Genomic DNA, 9,778 nt, shown 5'->3' on the forward strand with positions numbered 1-9,778 from the left:
GTGCAAGTGATCACTGTATGCAGATGCACACAGAGCAGATAAAATATGTACATGGACAGGAAGTTTATGAATTGTTCATTGCTACCATTATAAGCATCTTAAGCACAGTTTGTTTGCTCATCGGAGCATGTTTAGTTTACTTAGTTGAAGAAGGGCCTTAAACTTTAAAAATGTTAAAAACAAATAAATAAATATTAAATAAAAAATTATATTGCAGGGTTGTTTGATACCAGTGGTATTTTTGATCTAAGCATAATTAGTCACAGGCATTTCATTAAGACCCTGGAACTGTATCTTTTGGAAATGGGGGATATATTGGAATCCTTTTAAATTCCAAAGTCCTGTAGACATTTAATCCTGGAATGACCTCAATTAATAAGTGAATGCCAATAAAATTCTCAAAGAAATTTTCTAACATCTAGTGTAAACTCTTATTGATAAAAGGCCTTGTTTTCAGAAGAAATATTGTATTAGCAGGTGCTTGGCTGTGTTATGTTCTTTAACAACTGTAATTCAAGAATGAAATTCCCTCTCTGTTTAATCTCTTATTCTGATGCTATTATGGAGAACACTCTTACTTTCACCATTTCATCACCTGCCTACTGATTCTCAGACAATCAATCGACAATTTGAAAATGTCAAGTGGTGGAAAACAGCCAATAGAGGAAAAAAATAGAAAGATTATGTGGCATTGAGCCACAACTGAAACTTGCCACAGCATCATACACTCCTTCACAGAGGCATCTGAAATCCCCATTTATCGATTTAGGTGTCACCTCAGTCCTCATGACCTTACTCTCTCCCAAAGGTGTGAGAACACTTCTGTGATATTATCAGTGCTTGCAAAATACCTTAGCATGACGTTAACAAGCACTTGTAGACCTCCTTTGGATAAATGAATGCATTGTGCTGTTAGTATTTACTGGTTACATACCATCCTACCATTGACACTTGTAATGTATTAATTGGTATTCACCAATTAAAATACAATAAAAATATGAAATAGAGAATGCAGTGTCTTAAGATTGTCTGATGGTATGGATTTACAGCTTAGCCCACACAGATTCCTCAGAATGATCACAATCTTTTTCTGGTAGCATAGAATCCTTTTGTAGAAACAGAAGAAACAACATAATTAATGTCCTCCTGATTTAAAGTTGAGGCATGAAGTCATAGTCCCTTTAGCAAAGTTAAATCTTTGATGGGAAATAAATTTTCTTTCAAACTATTACTATTAAAGTTGCTTGTAAAAGCCTCAGCAATCAATGCCATTTTAAAAGAGATGCCAGTGAGAGCTTGTGTGTAATCAGTGCTAATATGTTTTGTTTATGATGGTTATGGGAGATAAGATGTTGGATAAAATGACTGCTAGAAATGATCTAGACCTTCTGATTTGAGAGTGTTGGACTGTCAAGGTTTAGATAATGTACATACTTAAGATTTTCAGTTATGACATAATCTATCCTTTTAAAATATGATTGAAGGTAAACATTTTTCACCATGTGTAATATCTTTGGTATAAATGGCAGACAGATTAATCTAATTTGTTGGGATAACAGCCAAACAACCTCCCCCCCCCCCAAAAAAAAAAAAAAAAAGAAAAGATAAATAAATGAAAAACTAAATAAAATAAATAAATAATATAAAAAAAAAAAACATAAGCACCCTGAGATTGTGAGATAGAGCAACACTGTTTTCTCAAGATAATAACCCAATTTTTCATCAAGCTTAATTTAGCATCAGCCTAAAAGGCATTATTAAAAAATAATTCAGCAACAATTTTAAGCAGAACTACCAAAAAAAAACCAATAAAACTAAGTTCTATATTTACGTCCATAAAAAAAAAGGTTGTTTCAAATGGTTCTCAGAAATTAAAACTGAAACTACTTCATTTGTCATGTTTGATCTGACCACTTACAACTCTTTCATCTGTGTCTTCAGCATACACCTGTGGCATGACAGTGATGGTGTGAGGTGTTAGAAGGCTTATAAGGCTATAGTTCACAGGAAACAGCGCCTTAGTGAAGCCATAGTCAGCATGGGTATTCACCATGTTTCCTTTTCCCTTAAAAAGAAATCAAGTAATTTTTTTAATAAATTGTGTCTAGACAGACACAAGCAATGCAGCTTTAGCAATGTTCTCATCTTAGATACCTACAACCCCAATTCCAATGAAGTTGGGGCGTATTGTAAAACATAAATAAAAACAAAATACAATGATCTGCAAATCATTTTCAATCTATATTCTATTGAATACAATACAGAGACAAGATATTTAATGTTCAAATGGAAAATGGATAAACTTTTTTGTTTTTGCAAACACTCATTTTGAATTCAAGGGCTGCAACACGTTCTGAAAAATTGGGACGGGGCATGATTACCACTGTGTTACATTGCCTTTCCTTTTAACTACACTCAATATGTGTTTGGGAACTGAGGACAATTATTTTTGAAACTTTGTAAGTGGAATTCTTTCCCATTCTCGCTTGATGTACAACTTCAGTTGCTCAACAGGCTGGGGTCTCCATTGTTGTATTTTGTGCTTAATAATGCGCCACACATTTTGGCATTGTCTTGCTGAAATAAGCAGGGATGTTCCTGAAAAAGTCGTTGCTTGGATGGCAGCATATGTTGCTTCAAATCTGTTTGTAACTTTCAGCATTAATAGTGCCTTCACAGATGTGCAGGTTATCCATGCCATGGGAACTAACACAACCCCCATACCATCAGTGATGCTGGCTGTTGAACTTTGTGGTGATAACAATCTGGACAGTCCTTTTCCTCTTTGGCTCAAAGAACACCACGTCCATGATTTCCAATGAAATGTGGACTCATCAGACCACAAGACACTCTTCCACTTTTTTATCAGTCCATCTCAGAAGAGTTCAGGCCCAAAGAAGCCAGCAGTGTTTCTGGGTGTTGTTGATATATAGCTTTCAGTTTTGCATGGTAGAGTTTTAACTTGCACTTGTAGATGGAGCAATGAACTGTGTTCACTGACATTGGTTTTCTGAAGTGTTCCTAAGCCCTTGTGGTAATATCCATTACAGGATGATATCTGTTTAAAATTCAGTGCCTGAGGATCGAAGGTCACAGGCATTCAATGTTGGTTTTTGGCTTGCCACTTACTTGAAAATATTTCTCCAGATTGATCTTTTGATGATATTATGGACTGTAGATAATGAAATCCCTAAATTCCTTGCAATTGTATGATTAGAAACGTTGTTATTAAACTTTTGGACAATTTGCTCACACAGTTGTTCACAAAGTTGTGAATCTCGCTGAATCCTTGTTTGTGAACAACTTTGTATCCTGTCTTTATCGTGTATTTAATTGAATATAGGTTGATTAGGATTTGCAAATCGTCATATTAATTTTTTATTTATTTATTATTTTTACACAACATCCCAACTTCATTGGAATTGGGTTTGAACATGGACATGTTGTATTCAAACAAATACATAAACATGTATCCATGTCTATCCAGAATGCTATTTTTAGGGCTTTAACATTCATGAGCCTGAATATGGGTTAAGGGTGCTGGGAGGGAGTGCTTTGTTTTACTGCTGAAGAGTCTGAATATGTGTGGAGTGGAGCATTGCCTTCATCGATAGCTACACTTAGGCTGTCTGAAACAAGCAGAAGGGCATCTATTAAGGTAGTATTATGAGGGAGGAAGTTCCAGAGTCATGCTTGTATAAATGCTGCCTACTTACTGCTCTAATATCTTCAGAGTTGTATTTTTATTAGCAAGCACTTTAGTTGTACCAGAATCCTTTAAATGTTTTGAAATATTGCTGATTTTAAAGCCTACTACTCAGTTACAAACAGCTTAATTTCTAAATATTCCCATCTAATTCACTGACCTTTGAGACAGCAAGGCAAGAAGGCATTGAGGTTGCTGCCTTCTGTTTTAAATCCGAATATCCGAATCACACAATTTAAAGTCCAGGTTTGGCTTATAGGTTTTATGGGATCCCAATCCTCTAGGGGGACCATATGAGCAATTAAGAAAAAAAAAACTTAAACTGCTAGACTGAGAATAGTCCATCAACAAAAAATGTCCAGCCAACAGCACTCTGTGCTGTGTCCACTGATAAAGGACCAAAGGACGACCAACACAAACTGTGCAGCAACAGAGGAGCTACTGTTTCTGACTTTACATCTAAAAGGTGGACCGACAAGGTACGAGTGTCTAATATAGTGGACAGTCTTTAAAAACTCGAGCAGTGTCTGATCCACATATACAATCTAGCTCAATACACACTATCACACACCTCACCACATGTGTGTGAAAATGTGAAACATGCATTTATTGGTTACTCTATAACAAAAAAAGGAAAATATGTCTTCTGCATTTAACCCACCCACGATAGGACACACACACTGCCAACAGCCTTCCCCAGTGCCAGGAGTTTGGCATTAACCCTCCTTTAATTATCCAAAAGATGTCTGAAATCCAAAAAATCCTAACAAGCAATGTGAATATTTCATTACTAACTCCATTACTAATTATTCAATCAATATTTAGTGCAGTGGTGTTCCTTACCTCTAACAGGTAATGGTTCAATTAGGATAATTCACTCATTTTGCATAAAAAAAATACACCTTTTTTTAATTGTTCACTACTTTATTACTTTTAAAAGACTGGCTGTTGATTCATCTTTTGACTTATATATCCCAGCCAGGATGAGGAGCCCCAAATCTAAATGTGTTTTATTTAACGTTACACTTATATAGCACCTTCCTAGAAAACCAAGGACGCTTTAAACTCAACACTCAACATTCAATCCACACACTGGCGAGAAGCGGCAGCGAAACGCCTCAACCAGGAACGACCATCTACCTGGAGGACTGCATCGGGCACTAGGGTTTCACCCAGGATAGAGCGCCAATCCATATCTTGGCACATACACATTCACTCACACAAACAGACATTCTTTCACATACACACTCACACCAGGACAGTTATGAGAGAAGCCAATTCACCTAACCTCCATATTTTTGGAATGTGGGAGGAAACCAGAGACCCCAGAGGATTTGTCATTCATTTATTATCTGTAACCACTTATCCAGTTCAGGATCGCGGTGGGTCAGGAGCCTTGGTGGGAACACACTCTGGAGGGGGCGCCAGTCCTTCACAGGGCAACACACACACACTCTCACATTCACTCACATTCTCACACCTACGGACACTTGAGTCAACAATCCACCTACCAACGTATGTTTTTGGACTGTGGGAGGAAGCCGGAGCACCCGGAGGAAATCCACACAGACACAGAGAGGACACACCACACTCCTCACAGACAGTCACCCGGAGGAAACCCATGCAGACACAGGGAGAACAAACCACACTCCACATAGACAGTCACCCGGAGCGGGACTCGAACACACAATCTCCAGGTCCCTGGAGCTATGACAGAGACATTACCTGCTGCACCACCGTGCTGCCACAATATCTGAAACATTAGAATCAGAATTTAGCTCAAGATAGTCTTCGTTTTCAGACACATTCTCCTCTATTTCACTGTCGTGATCAATGATGACTTCCAGAGCCTTCTGGGCTGTCATCCATTTGCTTCGGCTGCTCATTTTGTAAAGGTCTGCCTGACATAGTGTAATGTTGGTAGGACTCCCATGCAGAGAATATTTTATGTTTTGCCCCTCCCCTATTGAGTGTCCACTGAATGTGGGTGGAGATTTCATGCCAGAACATAAATGGTTAATGTCAAAAGTCATAACATCTGCACCTGTGTACCTGTGTGTGCATGTGTGTGTGTGTGTGTGTGTGACTGGGGTAAAACATGTCTCACAGTTGCAAACAAAGAAATACTCTGACATTTCTGACACCCTTTTACCTTTTACAGTTTGACTGCCGGGTCAAATTGACCCGAACAGTATCTATGTGACATAAACATTACAAATATGTGAGATGAACCATTTTCATATTATATGTTGATTACACTAATTAAGGCAAGCAGAAGAAGTTTCATACTGAAAAAAAATACTTTTAACTATTTTCCCTAGATCTTCAAACTTTAAAACAGGTCAATTTAAAGTTGCATAACAGGAGGGTTAAGTACTTTTTACAGTACTGTTACTTCACTCCACTAGGATTAGAACCAGCGACCTTCCAGAGCCAAACACACTTCTCTAACAATTAGTTCAAGACTGCTGTGTCATTGCAGTATTTATTTTGACCAAAATAATACCTAGTCCTGTGGTCTCTTGATTTAAGGTCATAGACAGTCTCTCAGTTTGTGTTAGTCATCCTCTGGTCCTTCATGAGTGGTCACTGGACAGTGCCCCTGAGGTGTTTTAAGAACTCACAGCTGTGTCTGATCCACTTGACCCAGCACAACACAAAGTAACACAATACCACTACGTCTGTGTCATTGCACAACCAAACAAATAATTTATTATGATTTTTTTTTATTTATTCATTTATTTATTTATTTATTTATTTATTTATTTATTTATTTATTTATTTTATTTATTTATTTTTTTTTGGGGGGGGGGTGTAAATGGACATCATGCAAATATTCTGTGTTGTGCTAGCTTTGAATCTAATACTGTAAATATGTAAAAACATAACTGTAAAACCAGATGCAAAAATGTACACTTCTCTTGTGCAGACCAGTTCCTGAATTGAATGGTCCAGTGATTTCCAGACTGCCCCCCACGGTTTCAAAGGAAATGTCAGGTTTTGCATACTGTACTCAACAGCTTTCTCGGCTGTATGGATGTGATACACACTGAAACTGTATTATTGGGACTGAAACCTCTTGGGGAAACTCTTGCCATGGACTACAAACAAGCTCATCCACAACTCTGAGTGAGGGGTGTCCCAACTTTTAACCATGGTAGAAGTTTGCCAGCATTCTATGTGGTTTGGTAAATTCAAGAATAGTAGCATGTGGTTTGGAGATGTTTCTGATGTTGTTTCAGTTGGAAAAAAAAATCTATGTCATTCTGTTATGAGATACACCACTGACTATTGAAATTATTATGCATAAGAATTTTATTAAATTGTGAATCATAAATTTGATTGATTTGTTGAGAAATGCTCCATTCTAGAAGAAAAAAGAAAATGAGTCAGGGTTGTTCATAGGGGTGGAGATGAATGTCTCATATGTGCCTAGCTAATGCTTCTAAAAGCTGTTCTCAGAAACTTTGAAATGGTTATGAATATGCTGCATGTTTCAAGATCATTCTGCAGTAACGTTTTGGCTTACTGTGTTTTAAGAAGTTTATTATGGAGGGATGATTAGCATGCTATACATTTATCTGGTCATTTTAGCAAAATTTAGGTGCACTTTGTAGTTCTACAACTAGCTGTTACTCTGCATACTTTGCTAGCCCCACGCTTCTTTAATGGTGGGCACTCTCAAAGAAGCCCCACAGAGCAGGTATGATTTGAGTGGCTGTTCATTCTCAGCACTGCAATGATACTGACATGGTGGTGGGGTGTTGTTGTGTATTGTTTTGGTTTGAATAGATGGGACATTGCAGTGCTGCTAAAATTACAAACATGGAGGTATTTTTAATATGATGGCTGATCAGTTTGAACCACCATTTCAATTACATTTCTATGCAATGAACCCTTTCTCCTTGAAACACAGAATGATTCTGAACATATTTCCATATTTGAGGTATGTTCAAATTTGGGGAAAAATCCCATTTATTTGAAGTTCTCTGATTAAATCAAATCACAGTTTAACATGTACGTAGTCACATTGTATACAGTTAGCATGAAATGTGTTAATGACTGCCCACACACATGAGAAAGAAATCAAATAAAGTTTGAATCAAGTTGATAACAGTGAAACTGTGTTGTGTGTGTGTGTGTGTCTTGAGTTCACAGCCCGGATATCTTGAGGGAAGAAGCTCCTCCTCATCCTCTCTGTATTTGCCTTCAGAGAAGGAAAGCACTTTACTCACTGCAAGATCCTTCAAGATCTTCCTGGCCTTGGCCTTTTTACAGATTACCTGCAGGCCAGGAAGCTTGGTTCTAATGAACTCACCTCAATGCACCACACTCTGGAGAGCTCATTAATCCTGTTTGGTGCTGTTCCCAAACCAGGCAGTTATGTTCTGTCATCACAAGTCCTGCTCTTCCTGTCACAACTCTGGTTTCAGAGTCATGGGGGTGGGGGAACAAAATTATTTTTCCACTCAGTTCTGATTTCACCTGTATAGCCTCTATGCCCCAGAAACAATAAGCCTGACTACATAAGGCTTTTTTGCACATATGGACAAATAAAAAAATAATTTAAAAAAAAAGAGAGACTGTCTTTTGAATAGTTGTAAGCTTTAATACAACGGTAAGCTTTGAGAGGCTGTTTGTTTTAGGGGAAAGGGCTGTTATTAGTCAAATTATGATGAGAAGTAAAACCTCATAAGCTGTGGTTAAACCACTGCACAGGGCCTTGAGTTGCATTATGTTATAGATTAGATCCTACCTTAAATAAAATAAACAAATCTCGTTATTTTGGTAGTTCCTTAATAATAACAGTAAATGTTTTGACTAAGATGGACACTTACTGTGAAGCTGTTATAACTCTTATTCACCTCTCAACTACTGTGGAACTATACTAACTACAGGATGATCAAGATGATTTTTGAGGCCATTCACAATTTCTCACAAGCACTTCAGCTGTCCTATGTCTTTGATATTTTACTCAAGCAATTTGATTTAATGACAAACATATTAAATAAAACCCTAATATAGCAGCATTTAATATTAAATAAATGAGCTTTAAAAATATTTTGCTACCCTCCATTTTATGTTACAGCTTGTGTTACATTTATTAGTATATTGTTTACTTTGTATGATACAGTTTCATAGAATATGTTTATTGCATTCATTATAAAATAACTAAAAATGGAGGGGTCATTTTCTTAAAAATATAAAAATACACTTGGTGGATTATTATTATTATTATTAGTTATTTACTTCCAATTGGTTCTATTTACCATAAAATGGCATATACATATACAGAGTACACTTTGAACACTTGTTTTTAGTTCAGTGCATCTTCTCATGAAGTCAGTGAAACAGAGAGTGTGAGCAAACTCGTCTAGTCTGTTCTCTGCTAAATGATCATGTGGCTATGATTAATGCTGCATGGTAGAAGCATTTCTAAATGTCAGTTAAAATGCAAAGAGCAATGTAAAGACCACTGAGTATGTTTTGAGGGGCTTCATAGTAATTTCAGGACCACCTTAACAAAACCTCAAGGGCAGTGTAACCTCCAGCACACTGACAGTTTAACACTTGAAGCATTGGATCATTAACCAACACACGCTGACTCACTGTGAGACCAACACGTTGCAGCTGAACCCACATGTGTATGTGTATGTGTGTGTGTGATAATTATTGAATAGGCAGACTTCAATACATTTTGCAGCTATAAATATTAAATTAATATATGTTTAATAAATATACATAAACAGCCACAAGATTAAAACCTCTGACAGGTGAATTTAACAACACCTGTCATTGTATCTGGTTACAATGGCACCTGTCAAGATGTGAGAAATATTTGGCAGCAAGTCAAACTGAAGTTTGACATGAAGATGTGTGCCAGTTTCACATGGGCCACTTTGTTATAAGACTGGGTCAGAGTATCCTTAAGACTGTAGGTCTTGTGGGTGCTCCAGTTTGCAGTAGTGGAAGCCTACCAAATGTGCTCCATCGTCCATCAATGAGCATGGGTACCCATGAGAGTGTTACTAGTTCACTACTTGTACTTACTTGGACCATCTATTTGGAAGG

The sequence above is a fragment of the Hoplias malabaricus genome, chromosome 1 (assembly GCF_029633855.1).
Source record: "Hoplias malabaricus isolate fHopMal1 chromosome 1, fHopMal1.hap1, whole genome shotgun sequence".
Classification (NCBI taxonomy): domain Eukaryota; kingdom Metazoa; phylum Chordata; class Actinopteri; order Characiformes; family Erythrinidae; genus Hoplias; species Hoplias malabaricus.